Here is a 19952-nt window from a genome sequence, read left to right as displayed (position 1 = left end):
ACAGAATTTCCAGAGCATGAGGCCCAGAAATCAGGATTTTAAAAAGATTCCCAGGTGATGCTAATGTGCAGCCAAGGTTGAGAACCACTGCTCTAGACACACTCTTCAGCAAGCTCCTCACCTTCCAGGCCTCAACCTCACGAGGTCTTTCCTGACCACCTACCCTGCCACCTGTTTCCAGTTACTTCACTTCATACTGCCTGAAAACCATACTTCTTTATTTTTTGATGTTTTGTATACTTACTGATTAAATTAAAAGCCTACTCTGAACCTCACGAGGTCTTTCCTGACCACCTACCCTGCCATCTGTTTCCAGTTACTTCACTTCATACTGCCTGAAAACCATACTTCTTTATTTTTTGATGTTTTCTGTCACCCACTCTAGCTTCATACAAGGTCCATGTGCTCTTATCACAGTAATGGCAGCTGAAAAGTTAGACTTTCATGAGATAATACACCCACTCTAGCTTCATACAAGGTCCATGTGCTCATAGCACAGTACCGGATACATAGAAGCTCCTCAATAAGTGACCCTTGAATTATCAGTTAATTCAGGACTGAAACTCAACAAATGTCATCCTTCCTGTTTTAGTTGTCTCTTCAGAGGCAGCATTTTCAGAGAAAAGAACAATTGACCTACGAGTAAACCAGCCTTTTCTAATCCTGAGCAAATTAAACGTTGCCAGGGAAACCTTCCCTTACCTCTCACCCATCACCCCTTTCTGTCACTGCCAAGACCCTCCAGATAATACACAGAAATTTCCTTTTGTGGTAATTTACCACAGTTGTTAATAATTATTCACATCGCTAATTGTTTCAAACATTTCTCCCGCTTGAGACTGAAACTCCATGAGGGCCAGGGCGGTGTCTAACTCCCTGCTGGGTTCCCAGCTGCAGCAATAACGCCTGGCATAACATAAGCACGCAAAATACACTTGAATAAAAGAAATAATAGCCCTCTCTAGGCTGAAAACTAGAGTTGAAAAAGAAGTCATACAGGGTTGAAATTTTTGTCTTAACAGCTGACACAAGAATTCTTCCCAGGAAGGGAACGTTGCCTGGGGAAATACCTTGATAAGCCATTTGGAGCAGGTGAGCACCCGAGGATTGTGGGAAGGCAGTGAGGCAACAGAAGCAATGGCTGACTGGTTCTGCATGACAAAACCAGAGGAATTTATTTTGCCTGTGAGAGGAAGGAGGAGCTGGGTTGGTAATGACTTTAAACTTGGGCACCAGGTGAGGAAGAGAGAGAGATGGAAATAGAGAGTCTTTAGTCAAGTCCACTTACCATGCAAACCACCTCGTGGGAGTGGGGCGCACGTGTGTGTGAAACCTGGGAAAGAGCCTCAGTGTAACATCTCAGTCAATACATTGCTGAGCAGAAGCAAATCATGCGAAACACTAAAACAGTCCATAAACTGAGAAAACAAGACCTGCAGCCAGAGGTGACTTTGAGACTATAAACTGCCTAGTAATTTCTAGAAATCAGCCACAAGCTTTGGAATTGGGGGAGTGATTTCCTTTTATTTAGACCTCAAGGGACAAGCAGAGAAGCAGGTCACACCCAGATTAAAACAGTGAGTGACTGCCTGCTCTCTCACTCGTCACCCCATCTCTGGGCTTAGTTGCTGCCCATCCTTTCACCAGTTTGGAATTGGGGTTCTAAAGGGATGAGGAAAAAGGGGGGAAACGGGGGAGGGGGGAGTTGGAATGAGAGACCCTTCTCCCTTATCACCAGATAAGATAAACTTTACCAAAATGCCTCTTCCCATCTATGTTTTAAGAGACAACATAGTAATTTAGTAATTTACTGTCTTTGGGGGAAAGGTACTCTATAAATAAACAGCACATTCTTTGCCGTTGTAATTAGGTTACTCAAAGTAAACTCCGTGTGGTTTTCTTGATTTCACTTGATTACTCAAACAGATTTTGCCATTTTGAAATTTCTTTAGAGCATGAACTGCTATATTACTTTCAACTCCCCACCTAGAGAATGGTCTGTGAGGACAATGCTATACAAATCGGTGGTGGTGACTCATGAGTGACCTGCCAGGAGAAAAATATCTGATATCGAGAGTATTATTCTTTATATTTGTGTAATGTTCGGGCACTGCAGGAAGAAGGAAGTAGTTGCCCAGACATAAATTAGTAGAATATGTGTACAGTGGGGCCTTGACTTACGAGTGTCCCGACTAATGAGTTTTTTGAGATACCAGCTGTCTCTCAGCTGATTTTTTGCATTGAGTTGATAGAGTAATTTGAGTTAACGAGCTCCTTAATGAGCTCCTTAAGGAGCTCAGTCTCGGAACAAATTAAACTCGTAAGTCAAGGCCCCACTGTATAATCAAGTTCTCCTTTTCACAGAACTCAGGGGGCTGAAGCGTGATGAATACAAGCTTGTGTTACAGGTGTGAACACATCCAGGTTTCACTACTGCCAAAGGCTCCTGTTTTCATTGGAACAACCCTGATTCTTCCCAGACGGAAGTTTTAAAACTTTCTTGCCAAATCCTGCCAACTCTTAAGTCAACACGCACTAATATATTCACTCCACTTCTAGTGCATCTGAATGGGGGAAAGGGAACAGGTAGGGCACCTTTATTGACTCTCCAGTATTTACTTATTACAAAATAGCTTTATTGATTATAAACTGAGCTCAGAGTAGGGAATGACCTACACACTACTCAGAAAACTAAAACAATAGTCTAGTTACACAGAAAACTCCGTTCCCCACACAGTCATTATTCCACTTTAAAGTGGGAAGCAGCCTATTACATGTAGTAGATATTTGCATTTATGTACACTGAAAAAAAGACTAGAAAGTCATATAATAAAGTGTTTATGATTACCGTTTCTGAGTCTGGAGATTATGGGTGTGAGAGAATGATGGCCACAACCTCCCCAGATGACCACGTCTTACTCCCAGAACCTGTGAATGTGCTACATTACGTGGCAAGAGGACTTCAGGCTGCAGATGCTGATCAGCAAGTAGATGACCCTGGGCCATGCAGGTGAGCCCAATGTAATTTCAAGGGTCCTTAAAAGTGGAAGCGGGAGGGTCGGAGGGAGATGTGGGTATGGAGGGATGACCAGAGAGAGGTGAAGGTGCTGGTTTTGCTGGAGGAAGGGGACGAGCCGCTGCCTCAGTTCGCTGGAAAAGGCGAAGAACCACATTCTCCCCTAGACCTACCAGAATGAACCTTAATTTTAGCCCCTCGAGACCTGCACATCAGACTTCTGAGCTCCAGAACTGTAAGGTACCAAGTTTTTTTTACGGCTCTAATTTGTGGTAATGTGTTATAGCAACACTAGGAAACTAATGGATGGTCTGGTTATTGGGTTTTTGTGGGGTTTTTTTTGGGGGGGGGAGGGCGTGTAAGGACGCTTTGAAAGGGAGAGGGTGTGATAGTTTCCAAGTTTTATGTAATGGATGTGCCTTCCCTTTATAATTAGGAAAATTTCGCCTTTATCATTTTTTCAAATAATATGAAAATAGTAGTAATGAGAGTTGTGGTAGAAATTTTTCAGCATTTAGACTCAAAACTGTTCACACCAAAATTGCTCCTTAAAATTCTTAATGTCGTTTATTGAGAAAATTGACATAGGAACAGTCACGCAGCAAAAAGCGGTAGTTTGTTTTAATCAAGAGCTCCTAACCAATGGAAACTCCAGTTGATAGGTATTTATGGAGGACCTGCAGAGTAAGAGGCACCATCTGGCTCCCTCAGCTGACACGTATTCTCTCCGCGGACAAAGCGTGGCATTCTCGGGCAGGACAGTGTGCAACACGGTCCGAGGCATCGCTAGCAGGAGCTTCCTCTGCTGTGCTTGTGGCCGTGGTGGTGACTCTGGCTTCGGAGATGGTGGGGGAGGGAGATGGTCAGACATGGGGAGGTGGAGTTAATGCTCTTGGTTTCCGTGGAAAAGATGGTGGTGGCGCGGGGTACGAGAGGAGGGGTGGGGGCAGAGGCAATGGACTCTTTCACAATTCCTTAATTAGGACACTAGGGAGCCACAAACATGTCCTTGTTTGTTGCAACATGTGAATTTCCTTACTCTCCTCTTGTAGGTTTTCTTATCAGAAATAGACCAGAAAAAGGCTGGTGATATGTCTGAAGGGGGAGGTAAAATGACCGCGGTTCTCTTTGTTTTCTCCTAACCCCACGGCACGTTACTTACACAAGGCTCCCAGGACTTAGTCTAACATGACCCCCAGGTCCTGTTTTCTCAATCCAGGCACCTGTTGCTGGAAGCACGCCATCAGCCCTTTGTTCCCATTTCCCTCCTGAGCCTCAAATGTCACCTCTCCATCTTCAGGCCGCTCCCTCCGCCTGGAAAAACCCTTCTCCTCGAATTCCATTTGTTTTATCCTTCAGGGCTCAACTGAACCGCCAACTAGTTTTTGAAGCAATAATTGAAAATATGTGCCAAGGACTTTCGTATATGTTATATTATTGAATCCATTCCATTCGAGTCTTGCTTTCTCATCTGAGTGTGTTTATTTGAACCTGGGATCTCCCTTAACTCCCAGAGGCTGCTGCATATAACTCCCTTCAAGTAAGAACCATGGTTGGTCACTCTTGTCTCTTTGCTCCCTTAGCTCTGTGCGTGAATCTCTGTGTTATTACTTATTTCATCCTGCTTCCCAGTTAGTTACTGGTTTACATGTTTGCCTCCTCCCTTCTAACCCCATTGTCAGGTTTTTGAAGATGGGTACCTTATTCTCCTGCACCCAGGAAGTGTCACATGTAGGGCCTTATGAAAGGCAGGCAAGCAGGTAGTGTGTACAAATACAACATACACATATATTAAGTTACAGGTCAAAGATTTCTTCTCCATTTCTTCTACCCATGAATTTTGGCAGAATCACCACGAGGTTTCAAAAGTTTAGTTTTCCCTCCACACTACCACCACCCTTTTTTTTTTTTAAGTGTTTCTTTTTAAAAAAATTTTATTTCAGAGAGGGACAGATAGAAACATCAATGATGAGAGAGAATCATTGATCGGCTGCCTCTTGGATGCTCCCCACTGAGGATCAAGCCCACAATTCAAGCATGTATCCCTACCAGAAATCGAACTGTAACTTTCTGGTTCATAGGTTGATGCTCAACCACTGAGCAACACCGGCCAGGCCCAGCATTCTTTTTTAAATATATTTTATTGATTTTTTACAGAGAGGAAGGGAGAGGGATAGAGAGTTAGAAACATCGATGAGAGAGAAACATCAATCAGCTGCCTCCTGCACACTCCCCACTGGGGATGTGCCCACAACCAAGGTACATGCCCTTGACCAGAATCGAACCTGGGACCCTTCAGTCCGCAGGCCGATGCTCTATCCACTGAGCCAAACCGGTTAGGGCCCACCATTCTTAATATACTAAGTTCACAGGTGTGGCTCAGACTGGAGTTAAAATATTGCTAATAAAATTGTTGCTTGCTGCTAGTCGTCTTTTTTTTTTTTAAGCCTTCAGCTACCAGGACCAGTTGCTCAATGAAGTGGAGTAATGAATCTTGTAGAAATGGCTCTAGGATTTCAAGGTGGAGTAGTAGATAATGTCACTGGAGAGGAAGTACAGGGAAATGACTCAAGACCATCCACCCCTCCCAGCTGAACTCACCTTTGTCTCAGAACTTGTTGGAGGGCAGGGGAGGCGGGGAGATGGGACAGACTCTGGAAGACTGGTTTAACCTGTTAGCTCTAATGCTCATACAACCCAGGCAATGGCAGTTGAGATTTGAGATTTGTGGGTAGTTATTGAAGAGTTTCAAAGCCCATTAAAAGAAGCTTTTAAATAAAAACTAAAATTCCTCTCAAATGCTTTTGATTGTTTGAAGAGGAAGTGGGCCTGATAATTCTTAGAGGAAAGAAATTGTTGATGCCTTTCAGAAATGGCATCTTCCCAAATTATATAGTCAATTTGCCACTAAGTAAGGCAAGACTCTAGAAACTAGTACATGTTTACAGAATGAAAATCCTAATGTAAGAAATACAAAGAGATCTCTTTTGGCAAAATGTATTTGTTTCTAAAATTAAGGGTTATCATCTCTGCTTTGAAAGATCTCTCTCTCTCTCTCTCTCTCTCTCTCTCTCTCTCTCTCTCGTATCTTGTACATTTTTTTCACTTACCATATCCTGTATTTTGCAATGCTATTTAACTTAGAAAAACAAGAGACTATAAAGCCCAAAATAAAGCTTTCTCATAGCATTTTTTTTTTTTCTGAAACAAGTGTTACCAGAATCAGAGAATTCTTTCTGTGGAATGTGTTTTTCCATTTGCAAATGAGATAAAGCGATTAAAAGAGCCATAACTGTCTGTCACTGGCTAGAGCAGAAAATAGAAAAAATGTCCTCTTCCCTCTCTCAAGGACCTTCTCTCCTCCAACAGGAAGGAATGATTGTCAGCGCCCCTCCATGCTGCCTCCTCTCTGGTAGTGAGAAGGAAGAATCTCACAAAGGCCTGGCACTATATATCCTAGAATCAGACATACTTAATCTTTAACTATAAAAGTAGAAAGAAGAAGCAATATATAAATACCTACCACATAAAAACATCATCATTTTTCTCTCCAAGTCTTCTCTCTGAAACACATATATTCAGTTATAAAAATGTTAGCCAAAAGGCACATTTTAGGATATACAGCAATTTTTAAAGGGAGGAGGATGAAAATCCATTTTATGAGCTCTACATTCTACTCATCCTTTTCAATGGTCAATTTTGTCATTGTCATTTAGAAATTGTTATTACTTCCATTATTAGCCCTAGCTGGTTTGCCAAAGGACTAAAGGGTCCGGATTTGATTCTGGTCAAGGAGGGCATGTACCTTGGTTGCAGGCTCGATTCCCGGCCCTGGTTGGGGCATGTATGGGAGGCAACCAATACATCGATGTTTCTCTCTCTTTCTCCCCCTCCCTTCCACTCTCTCTAAAAATCAATGGAAAAATATCTTCGATGAGGATTAAAAAAAAAAAAAAGATTAATGAAGGTTTCCAAGAGTGTTGGTGAACCAAGATCCTTCTAACTCTCATTTTAGAGAAAACAATGGGGAAAAAGGAGAAGGAAGGAAAGAAGCAGGAAATTTTGCAGACACATTCTTCAGGTTAATGTTTATGGGCATAACAAGGCTCCCAGTCACAGTTAACTAACCAAGTCCTAATTATAGTTCGTGGAGCAAATTAAACCCCCTACAGCAAGAGTGCTCCAACTTTAGTCCATCAGAATCTCCACGAGCTGTTGTTGAAACACAAACTGCTGGGCCTCCCCCCAGAGTCTCACATTCAGTAGATTTGGAGCATGGCTGGTCTAAAAATTAAATTGACATAAGCTGGTTCACAGGGGAGAGAAATTAATTACATACATTTGGAGCCTCCGTAAGAATGGGAGACCCATAGGCAGTCAGGCAGTTGAGGCTTATGTGCCATCCTGAGCCAAGGAGAAGAGAGTAGGAGTCTGAGACCTCAATGCAGAGAAAGATAATTTTCAAGAAATGGGAAGAGCAAACATTTGCAGGGACAGTAGGGCACTGAGAGGATTTTTACCTTCCGGTGCTGCCAAGCTCCCCCAGGCTACCCATTACCTGGCCCACACTCTTTATGGTTATCTCTGGGTATAGCTCTCTTTTGGGGGCCAGGCCCTCATCTAAATTCTTTTGGGCGATTAAGGGAGAAGTAAAAAATTTTTAATCTGGTCTTGATTGCCTCAGCTCACAATAATGCACATGCCTATGTGGCAGGTTTTGGGAAGGCTCCTTCTGAACCCCTTCAGGACTTCGCATTTGCCTTCCGAACACGTTCCCAGGTGATGATAATACCATTGGCCCAGAGACCCCACTTTGAGAACCACTGTTGGAGAGCAGTTACTTGCAAGACACTTCTTTGGAGGTTTTAAAAAATCCTGATACCTATGCCTCACCCTAGATCCACTGAAACAGAATCTCTGGGCTTGGTCTGGTCAAAGACGAATAAATCTGGTTAAAGAAGTGTGAGTAAATGTTTATTCAGTAATAGCTATTGCAATAGGGAAGAGAGCCCAGTGTAAAGTCAACTTGGTCAAAACAAATGGCCAGAGACTTCTTAAAGTGGAGTATGCCAAGGAAGAGACTGGAGAGTGTTAAGGGTCCATGTGACTAGGCCATCTGGGTTTGTTAATTGACACTAATTCTAAGGAGGAACAAACTTCTTATATCTTTTAAAACTGGCAGTGGTGCAGGTTAGAGCTCTGCACCCACTAAGGTCAAGCCCTCCTCTCCCACTGGGACTGGGAGGGAGAAGTAGCTCCTTGAGGGAGGGTGGGAAGAGATGAACCAATGTACCTGTATGCATATCTGTGTAACCAGCAGACACAGACAATGGGGGGTTGGGAGCTGGGCTGGGCTGGAAGAGGTCAATGGAGTAAAAAGGGGGACTTATGTAATACTTTCAACAATAAAGATAAAAATATATATTTGCATTTTAAAGAAAAAATCCTTGATATTCTGGAGAAGCCAGTCTGGGCAGTAGAGATTTGCATCTCAAAGGAGCAGGGAATGGATTTATAATTGCAACTTTCTAAAGTAACTCTTCCAAGAGGCCATTTAAGGGCCTCTCTGCCTATCACCAGGTTTTGGCTGGAACAAACAATACACTCTCCTGGCAGCCTTGAGCTTTCTCGGGCAGGAATTTAAGGGGCTGGTGGTACCCTAGGGACTCAGGCTTCAGCTATTAGAAACCAAGCAGGGGGTGAATGAAATTATTTATTCGGAGAGTCTATGGGGGTTTTTTGGGTGTTTGTTTTTAAATATATTTTTATTGATTTCAGAGAGGAAGGGAAAGGGAGAGATAGAAGCCTCAATGGTGAGAAAGAATCATTGATTGGCTGCCTTCAGCATACTCCCCACCAGGGATCAAGCTGCAACCGGGCATGTGCCCTGACCTGAAATTGAACCGTGACCTCCTGGTTCATAGGTCAACGTTCAAACACTGAGTCACCCACCTGGGGCAGTCTCTGTGGTTTTTACAGGCCAAGGTTGAGGACTAGTTGAGAAGAGAAGTTGGAGGAGTCAGACTAGAGTTTGGTCAGGGAAAGAGTCTTGCCAGTCTGGGCATCTGTGTGTTGAAACTTGCCCAAAGATAAGTCTAGTGACCAGTTGAAAACCAATTCCTATGGTAAGGAGGTTTACAATCCGAGAACAGAGGCAAAGTTTACTTAAATTTATATGTTTTATGAGTTCTTCTTAATACACAACTGCAGAAGCAATTGGCAAACAGGAAAGATTTCTGCACTATGTCATGTAGACATGTAGCATTTCAGAGTAGCTTCAATTACTTTATTTTAGAGATTAATATTTCATTCAAGTTAACAAATCAAGGAAGATAAGGAACTGAGAATTAACTACAATAAATAACCTGAATTCTGGGTTTTTTTCTTAATATTTAAAAATATGTGTTCAGGGACATCTGACTGTTGACTGTGAGAGACCTCTTCATGTCCAGAGCCACCTGTATACAAACCCAGGGAAAATCACATCAAATGACATCTGACTTTAGCATTTTTATTCAGGGGAAATTACGTCAGAATAGATACTAAATGCAGCCTTGAATGGGGTAAGAATTTTTAATGCAGCCTAAGGGGGCAATTTTCTTGATGATGGTATGAGTGAACTAGTTATGGGATCTGCTATGGACTGAATTGTGTGTCCCCAAAATTCATATTTTGAAGCCCCAACTCCCAATGTGACTAGAGATAAATATATAAGCCAGGTCCTCACCAGAAACCAAACCAGCCAGCACCATGATCTTGGACTTCTAGCTTCCCCCAAAAAATGAGAAATATATTTCTGTTGTCCAATCAACTCAATCTATGGTATTTCGCCATATTAGCCTGAGTAGACTAAGGCAGAAGCATTCACTCATTCATTCATTCGACAACTATCCCTTTTTTAGGCACTGGAGATATAGCAATAATAAAAATAAAATCCCAACCTTTGAGGAGCTTATATTCTAGAGAGGGAGAAACAAATCCCCAAAATCAAAATAATAGTGTGAGAAATGGTGATCAGTGCTATGGGGGAAAAAGCAGAGGGATGGGGAGGCCCAGGAGGGACGAGAGAGAAGAGAGAGTAGAGGAAGGCCATTCTATGTAGGGTGGTCAGGGAAGGCCTTACTTAGCAGATGACCCTTGAGCAGAGACCTGAAGGTGAAGGATCTTAGGCAGAAGGAACACATGCAAAGATCTGGAAGCAGAGCATGCTTGACAAGTTCAGGAAATAGCAAGGAGGCCTCAGTGGCTGGAACTGAGCAAACCAAGAGAGTAGTTGAGTAACTGTGGAGGCAGGTGCGTTGCATCATCTTGCAGGACTGCATTAGGGCTCTGGCTCTTACTCTGAGTAAAATGAGCAGTCACTGGAAGGTGTCCAATGCAGCAGCGACATGATTTTGCTTCCATTTCAGAAGAAACATTCTTGCTGTTGGCTAAATGGTGGTGGGATGAGGCATAAAGCCAGAGGCAAGGAGACTTGATTGAAAGTGGATAGATGTTTGTCAAGAGTTTTATTTTATTTGGACTTAGCTTTTGAAACAGTTAATGAATGGATCTTTTGGGAAGTCTCCAATAATAATTTTGTTCGTACAGATTAAATAGAAATGTATTGCAATTTTGTTTACACGAAGGAGGTAGGATTTCCCTTTGACTTTACCTTCTAGGGTTTTTTTTCTAAGATTCCCTTTGGTTCTTTAACAAACTTTACCAAAGCCTGCTCAGTGACCTTTCTCTCTGTACCCTGATATAACATCAATGTTCCTAATATCTCACAGCTATTGGCACTATTTTCATCCAGCTCCATCATGCCTATTGAAGGAGTACTTCTCACACATAAATTGCCATGGGGGGATCTTGCTAAAGTGCTGATTCTGGTTTGGAGGGTCTGGGATAGGGCACAAGGATTCTGCATTTCTAACCAGCTTCCACTGCTACTGGTACTCGAACAATACTGTGAATAGCAAGGCATTAGAGTATTTAAAGAATCCTACACACTTTAGATATTCTTTTTGTGAAGAAAAAAATCAGACAAATGTGTGCAATGAGAAATTTATTCTTTTTTTAAATATATTTTTATTGATTTCAGAGAGGAAGGGAGAGGGAGTGCGAGATAGAAACATCAGTGATAAAGAGAATCATCGATCGGCTGCAGAATCCAACCATGACCTCCTAGTTCATAGGTTGACACTCAACCACTAGCCACACCGGCTGTTGTTTTTAAAGAAAACACTGTTCACATTTTCCAGTGTGTAAGAGATTCCCTTGGGATTATGAATGGTGTGGTAGGGAATTGCAGAAATTCTTTCAGGTTGAAACAGTGGTAAATCACTAAAAAGCTTTGAAAGTATGTAAGTGTTCATGGAGAATTTAAAAAATGTAAATTACTAAAGTAGAATTCTTTATGCACTTCAAGAGTCTTGCTTGCTTATAGCTGAGTGGAATCTTGTATAATTATCTAGTTCCATTCATGGCCAATCTGGATGATTTAGCCTCTTTACTAACCAGACCCTCTTTCTCCCAATACTCTTATATTTTTCTACTGCTTAAAATAGCAAATCTATATTTCTCTCACCTACCTAAAAATCTCCAGAATCGGTCATCTTTACCTTATATCCAGTGGGTTCTGATTTAGTACCCTCATAGAGATAAAATTGGTAGTTGGTATTGTTAAAAGTAGAAGGTTTTTTAAAAAGCAGCATGGAGTAAAATTGACTTTTTCCTGTGAGCAGATGTATCAATTTGAACACACGTATGTATAAATTCACTATGATCAGGATATAGGACATTTCCACCAGTCCTCCCCCATAAAAACTTTCCCTGTGTTATCTCTTGTGACACCTCCTACCTCCACATGCAGCAGCAGATGACAACTGATATGTTTTGTCCCTATAGTTTTGCCTTTTTGAGGATGCCATGGAAATGGGTCATCAGACCTTTGAGACTGGCTTGTTTCACTCAGCATAACGTTTTTGTGATTCATCCAAGTTGTTGCATTTATCAATCATTTGTTTTTTGGGGTTACTGAATATTATTCTGTTGTATAGATGTACCATTATTTATTTATTCATTTACTCAATGAAAGACATACAAGTTGTTCCCAGTTTTTAGTGAGCATGAATAGAATTTCCATAAATATACATGAACACAAGTTGAGAATTTAAAATATACATATTCTGAACACACTCAAATTCTCAGATATGTGATTTTCAAATACTTTATCTCATTCTCTTATTCTCTTATTCTCTTAATAGTGTCTTTCACAGAACAAAAGTTTTACATTTTATGAAGTCTAATTTATGGATATTTTTCTTTTATGGATTATGCTTTTGATGTCATGACTAACAAGTTCCACCTAACCACAGCTCATGAAGATTTTATCCTATGCTTATTTCTGAAAATTTTAAAGCTTTCCATTTTACATTTAGACCTACAACTTACTTTGAGTTCATTTTTATTTTTAGGTTTTATATGAGTTCATTTTTATATTTGGGTTGAGGCTGGATTATTGCTGTTTTTTAACATATGGATTTCTAATTGTTTCAACACTATTTCCTGAAAAGACTATCCTTTCTTACCCTAAATTGCCTTTGAATCTTTGTCAAAAAATCAATTAGCTACATTTCTATGGACCTATATCTGGACTTTCTATTCTGTTCTATGATCTATTTGACTATCCCTAAACCAATACTATGTCTTGTCACAACTTTATATTAAAGCTAATATTGAGTATTGATTCATCAATTTTATTCTTTTTTAAAAAACTTGTTACATTGCCTTTCCATATAGATTTTAGAATCAGCTTCTTTATAACTACAGAATTAGATTTGTGCTAAACCTGTAAGATCAGTTGACATTTTTACAATGTAAACTAGTCCATGATTAGAAGGATAGAACATGATATCTCTCTCCATTTATTTAGGTCTTCTTTAAGTTCTTTCATTAGCATTTTCTGGCTTTTAGTATAGAATTCTACATATGTTTTGTTAGATTTACAGGTATTTCTGGGCTCTATTGTAAGTGGTATTTTTAAATTTTTGGTTTCTGATTGTACATTCATAATTTATACAAATACAAAAAAATATGCATTGGCTTTGTATTCTGACTTTGCTAAAGTCAATCATAAGTTCTAGGAATTTTGGAGGTTTTTTGGTTTTGTTTTGTTTTTTAATTTAATTTTTATTTAATGAGAGAGAGAGAGAGAAAAAGAGAGAGAGAGACATCGATTTTTGTTGTTTCGCTTATTTATGCATTCATTAGTTGATTCTTGTATGTGTCCTGACCTGGGATTGAACCTGAAACCTTGGCGTATCAGGACGACATTCTAAACAACTAAGCTACCTGGCCAGAGCCTGTTTTTTGTTAGTTTTGTTTTTGTAGATGCCTTGGATTTTCTACATAGATAATCATGTTGGCTGTGGGTAAGGCCAGTCTGCTTCTCCCATTCCAATCTGTGTGCCTTTTCTTTCCCTCGCCTAATTGTACTGGCTAAGGCCTTCAGTATGATATTGAATGGGAGTAGTGAGAAGGGATATCCAGGCCTTGTTTCTCATCTTAACATCCAGTTTTTCACCATTGAATTATTCCACAATATGTTGCCTCTTGATGTTTCTTTTGAAGATGTTCTTAATCAGGTTGAGGATGTTTCCTGAGAGTTTTTATCTTGAATAAACACTGAATATTGTCAAAAGCTTCTTCCTCATCAATTTATGATCATGTACTTTATATCTTTGAGTATGTCAGTGTGGTCAGTTACATTGCTTGATTTTCCAATATTGAGCCAGCCTGCATTCCCAAGATGACCCTCTCCTCCCATTTGTTGTAGTGTCTTATTATTTTATATATTGCTGAATTTTATTTGCCAATATTTTGTTGAGGATTTTTACATCTATGTTCTATGTTCTCTTTTTTGTACTGTCTTTATCTAATTTGGGTTTCATGGTTATGATGGTCTCATAATATAAGTTGACAAATGTTCCCTTCGCTTCTATTTTCTGAAAGACATGGTATTGGTGTTTTTCTTCTTTAAATGCTTGGTAGAATTCACTAGTAAAACCACCTGGGCCTAGAGATTTTCTTCTGGAATTTTTAAACTATAATTCAATTTCTTTAAAAGGCAGGCTTTTAACAAAATTTTCCATTTTAATTTTTTTAAAAAAACCTGACTTCCAAAAATGTAATGCCTACATAGCCATCAATATTTAACACTCAGTTCAGTGTACTAGTTGTTGAGAATAGTTTAAAATGATTATGGTACAATATAGGTGAAAAGGCATTTTCAAATGGATATAGAAATATGTGACTGAGGACAAGATAGAACAATGGTTAAAAGCACATGTGAACTTTAGCAAGTGACAATATATTTGGTTTTGTAACCTTGGGCAATTAACATCCCTAATTATTTTTCCTCATTTGTAAAAGAGAAATAATAACATATACATGACTGAGTTGTTTTAAGGATTAAATGAGACAATGCTTGTAAAGGGTATCATACAAAGTAAGTACCTAGCAAGTAATAGCTATTGATAGTATAATTATATAGGAAAAATTGTAACAATATATAAAGAAGAGAATAGTAACACGGACTGAAAGAAAGTATTTTCTACCACCCTAGAAAATTATATAACTTAAAAGATTTTTAAGGAAATTTAAGTGCTTATGCTTTCAGGTTTATTATTCTGTAAGACATTAACACTTGATTTAAAATTCATGGAAAATCTATTACTTCCAACTTCTGGCTCAATTTTTTTCTGCAACATTCTAATTTTTTTTAAAACATCACTTCAATGATAAAAAGAAAAAAATACAATATAGTTCCTTATTCAATAAAAAATTTGCTTACTCCTCTTATGTTTTCTTTTTAAATGAACTTCTTCAATCTATCATGCTCTGGCTCTGTCTGCCCTGTCCAAGGTATTGATACTTTTCCTGCCAAAGAAGGAGCAGGACCTCTGAGTTTGAAGACGCACTTTACTCACTTATTTCCTCAATAAGCAAGATGAAAACAAGCAGACCTGATAAAAGAGGAATCTCAAATGGGCTTACAAGCCTCTTCACATGAAAAGCAAAAAAGCACACTTGACTTAACTTTGGAGATGGCCTTTCTTATATTAGTCATGTCTTTATTGTGGTCTCAGCAAAACTATGTTTCTCTGTTTAGTCAGTGTTTTCCATCTTCTCCTAAGTGGCCTGCTTTATCTTATAGCTCTGGTCTTCAAAAATCTGCAGTCTGATTAAACACTTCCATGGATATACAATTAGGTGTAAGGGAGATGATGCTATAGAGAAGGGAGGGATTGCTGCTGTTGGAGGTAGAAGAAAACTTAGGAGGGGATGAATTTCAAGAAGGTTTTGAAGGTTGGGAATCCTTTGGGGAGAGCAAACGGAAGATAGGTGGTGGTTGGTGGGTGCTCTGGATTGCTGAAAGATAAAGGCATGCAGGTGCAGAAAAGCTTGGTGTCTGTATGGATATATGGAGAAAAGAAGAGAGGAGGAGGAATGGCCTTGAATTTGAGTACCTGCTTGTGGATTTCAAGGGAGGAGGGAGTGGGCAGGAAAGGAGGTTATAAGAAAAGACTATTTGGAGAGGCAGTATAATTCAGTTGTTTCAAGTATGTGCTCTGGAACCCGACTTTCCAAATTGTAATCCTGGCTCCACCACTTATTAATTGTATGACTTGGGAAAGTTACCTAAATTCTCTGTCTGTTTCTTCATCTATAAATTAGGGATAATAATGGAAATGTCTTCATTTGGGTTACTGCGTCTGGCTCATAATAAGCTCTGTATAAATGATAATTATTATTGAGAAATTAGAAAGTCAAGGAAGGGTCAGATTTTGGGATGTTTGGAAAGCTACTAGAACTGAGAGATATGAAAGATAATATGGAAGACTACTGGAAGCATTAGGCTGGGGTTTTTTTTTAGTCAAGTGAACATGATGCTATTTTTATGTTAACTTATATTGGCTTATAACATCAATCAGATCTACTCAGATTAAAATTTTATTCAGATTTTATATAATTTTCATGTTACACTGAATTTATATCTCTATTTACGACACTGAACTTACATCTGTGTTTCAAAGGATGATGACAAAGTACACCAAACAAGATGCTAAAACCCAGGTTGGAGTCTTTTCTTGTTTAACTAGAGGCCCAGTGCACAAAATTCATGCACGGTGGGTGTGTGTCTCTCAGCATGGTCTGCACCCTCTAGCAATCTGGAAGCCCTGGAGGGGGGATGTCCGACTGCTGGGAGGTGGGAGAGGCTCCTGCCACCACTGCTGCGCTTGCTGGGCTTCTGGCTGAGCAGCACCCCCCCCCCCCGTGGGAGTGCACTGACCACCAGGGGGCAGCTCCTGTGTTGAGCGTCTGCCCCCTGGTGGTCAGTGCGCATCATAGCAACCGGTCGTTCTGGCATTCGGTCGATTTGCTTATTAGGGTTTTATTATATAGGATATTAAAATAAAAGTGGTAATATCATCCAAAGAGAAAAGTCAAGACAGCTAATACAAAGTTACAGATGAAAGGGAAAATGATTAGGGATAATTAAGTGATAGAAAGGTGAGATTGCAGACTAAGAGGCAAAAATGGACCCAGAAAAGCATTTATAAGAAAAATATATTTTAAAATTTGGAGGATGATTGGCATTTCAGAAATATAGTACTTGAATGTTTTGAAAACAGCAATGAATCAAATTCAAGTGAATACTGAGATTTTTTTTTTATTTAAATAGGTTGGATAAGCACCAAGCAACAACTACAATAATAGGGAAATATACTCAAAATTTTGTGTAAAAATTGCCTGATTCTGCTACCACCAACCTCTTCTCCTTCACTTGCAAATAAATGACTAAAGATATTATCTTTCCCTTGGAATGTTTGGAAAGCTAATAGGGTAAGACTGAGATAAAGCTGATGTCCTATCTTTTGTTCCAGGCTGGTCAGAATTAATGCCTTGAATTTCAAGTTGGGTGAGAGTGCCCACCTCCCAAGGCTGTGCACACCCCTGTCCTCCATCACAACCACCTTTTGGGTGAAGTCTTAGACCCAGCAAAGGAGGAGGATGAATTGTCCCCTGGGAGGAAGGAGGATGGAGTCCATTCCTTCCGAGAGGGTTAGGTTATATCTAGAAGAGTTTATTTTTTAAAAAACTGAAAACTGCACTCTCACCCTCAAATTGGTTCCTAACCCACAAACAACATAGGCCATCTTCCACAAACAGCATTTCTACTCATTCATTCACTGGTTCTGATTGGAAAAGGGGCATTTGTTTGAGACCTCTTCCTTTCTCCTAGCTTCACTCCAATTCACTATGAAATCTGTTCCTTCTGCTACCATAATATACCTCAAATCTATCCACTTTGCTCCACCTCCACTGCCATCACTTAGATACCACTGGGCAATCTAACATTTATGCAAATCGGAAAAAGAACTCCTTCCCCTGGGCACATGCTGGGGCTTGACTTCAGCCTCATCTGCCATCTTTGTGCAGAACATGATCTCCAGGATCTTGCATGGTGGTCCTGGACCCCCGCCCAAGCCATGGTGCACTCACTGTTGTAATCACCTCCTGCCTGTTCTGTCCACATCCACTCTTGTCCCCTTCCAATCCATTCTCCACGCAACAATGGGACTACTCTTACATAACCAGTTTGATCACTTTACTCCCTACTTGGTCCTTCAATAGATTTTTATTGCTATTGGGATAAAACCCCAACCCCCTGAACATGACCTACAAGATTCTATATGATCTGCTTCCTAGTTCCCTCTTTGCCCTCCCTGGCACCATTTCCTCCTGATAACTTTGAGCTACACTGCCTTGTTTTGGGTTCTGAAACTTGCTGAGCTTCCCCCCTAACCCAAGAGACTGCCTGCAGAGTTCTTCCTTGACTTAGTTTGACTATTTTCTCCTCTTCCTTCAGGGCTCAGTTCAAATGTTCCTTTTTTTAGGGAAGCCATTCCTGAATCCAAAAGTGGATTTCCTCATAGCACTCTTTTCTCTTCTTAAATCATACTTAACACATTTATAATTATGTATTCACTCACTAGTGATTTACTTATTTAATGTCATTTTCCCTACTATATAAACTCAACAAGGACGAGAATCATGCCTGACTTAGCCCAATGTCTTTCATTCATCCAAGTTTCTTTTTTTTTAAATATAGTTTTATTGATTTCAGAGAGGAAGGGAGAAGGAGAGATAGAAACATCAATGATGAGAATCATTGATCGGGTGCCTCCTGCACACCCCACACTGGGGATCAAGCCTGCAACCCAGGCATGTGCCCTGACAGGGAATGGAACCATGACCTCCCGGTTAATAGGTCAACGCTCAACCACTGAGCCTTGCCGGCTGGGTGATCCAAGTTCCCATTCAAATTTATATCAAAGACCTTCTCTATGCCAGTGACTATACTAGATGCTAGAAGTGAATAGACAAATGATGTCCTTGGTGTTATGAGGGAAACACATAACCAACCAAAAAACAAGTACGCAGACAAGATGATTAGATTGTGGTGTGCTGTGCAGTAGACTCTGAGCTCTTCCAGTGCAGAAATCTCTGTATTCCAACAACAAATAGCGTGCATTGTTTAGAATAAAGCTAGCTGCTAAATATAACATGAGTTTTACTTCATTGCCCAAAATAAGTCTTCCTGATGGGTGGATGGCTCTCCTCTAAGTGGTAGGACCCAGGCTCCTTCTAACTTGGAGCTTTGCCGTCTTCAATATGTGCCCATAGAAGGGGAAAGAGCGTGGGAAATTGCTTGTGGATTTCTTTTTCCCATGGGCTCAGTAGGGATGGCCATGCTATATACCTAACCGCAAGGGAAACACAATGTATCTCTGCACTGAAGAAGAGCAAATAGATTTGATGATCAGCTAGCACCTTCACTAGTACCTGGTACAACACTCGCATGAAGAAACACAGATAAATTAGAAATGGAGCTTGCTCTCAATAATTTTATTATCTGAGTGTGTACATAGAAATCATTATGGTTGCTATAGTAAACTCTAACTTCTGGTAACCTAAAAATAGTCTCTAAAATGAAATTAATGAATTTGTCTCTCAGGACAACGAAGTTTTAAAAAATCTGTCTACTTTAATTGCAAAGTCAGCTGGAAAGATTCCATTTTTTATTTCCCACGGTTTTTTGGGTGTGGTTTTTTTTTTTTTCTTGTTTCAAATCTTGTCGCTTCACAGCCTCTCCATTCTGGGTTGGAATTGGTTACTTTAGGACAAGTCCACAGTCAGGGCTATGGAATGGATGGGAACAGTGAGAGGCATTCCCTAACAATTTGGAAACGAGTATGGATAGAGCCACACAGTGACTTGGAACTTAAAGACGTGTACCTAGCTTACCAATTCCTTGCATCTATTTTATGGTAGTCTTTATCATTTTTTCTGCTCTGGATGAAACAGAAATTCGAATTAGTCTTTGCTGCCAAAAGCAGACACACGGTCATCTGTGTGCCTGGGGCAGTCTGTCTGCACGGAAAGCTTTTCCATCCTGAAACTGGTTTTCAGAGCCTGGACGGAATGGTGTTGTGGAGGGCACCCCGACACCGAGCGTCCGCCTGTTCGCTTGAGGCGCGGTGCGGTTCGGAAGGGATCTGCAACCTAGAGTGCACCGATGCATTCCGCAGAGAAGAAAAGTGCAGCACCCCCGAATCTCGGCCAAACTGGGCTCAGTTTGCTGTTTCCCAGAGAGAATCCTTCCTGACAGAGCCGGGGGCGCAGGTCTGGATTCGCAGCTAGTTAGTTCCGTGCGCCGGGGACGCAAAGCAGCTAGCGAGCTGCAGCTGCAGGTGCAGACGGCGCAGCGGAGCCTGGGCCGCGCGGGTGTGTCCCGACCCAGGAGTGGAAGGGCTGCGCTCCGCTAGGGGGTCCCCGGCCAGACGGAGAAGGGGGCGCAGCAGAGTCGGGAGCCTAGTTCCCGAGG

The sequence above is a fragment of the Myotis brandtii genome, unplaced genomic scaffold, assembly GCF_000412655.1.
Source record: "Myotis brandtii unplaced genomic scaffold, ASM41265v1 scaffold23, whole genome shotgun sequence".
NCBI lineage: Eukaryota > Metazoa > Chordata > Mammalia > Chiroptera > Vespertilionidae > Myotis > Myotis brandtii.
This window is presented reverse-complemented; position numbering follows the sequence as displayed.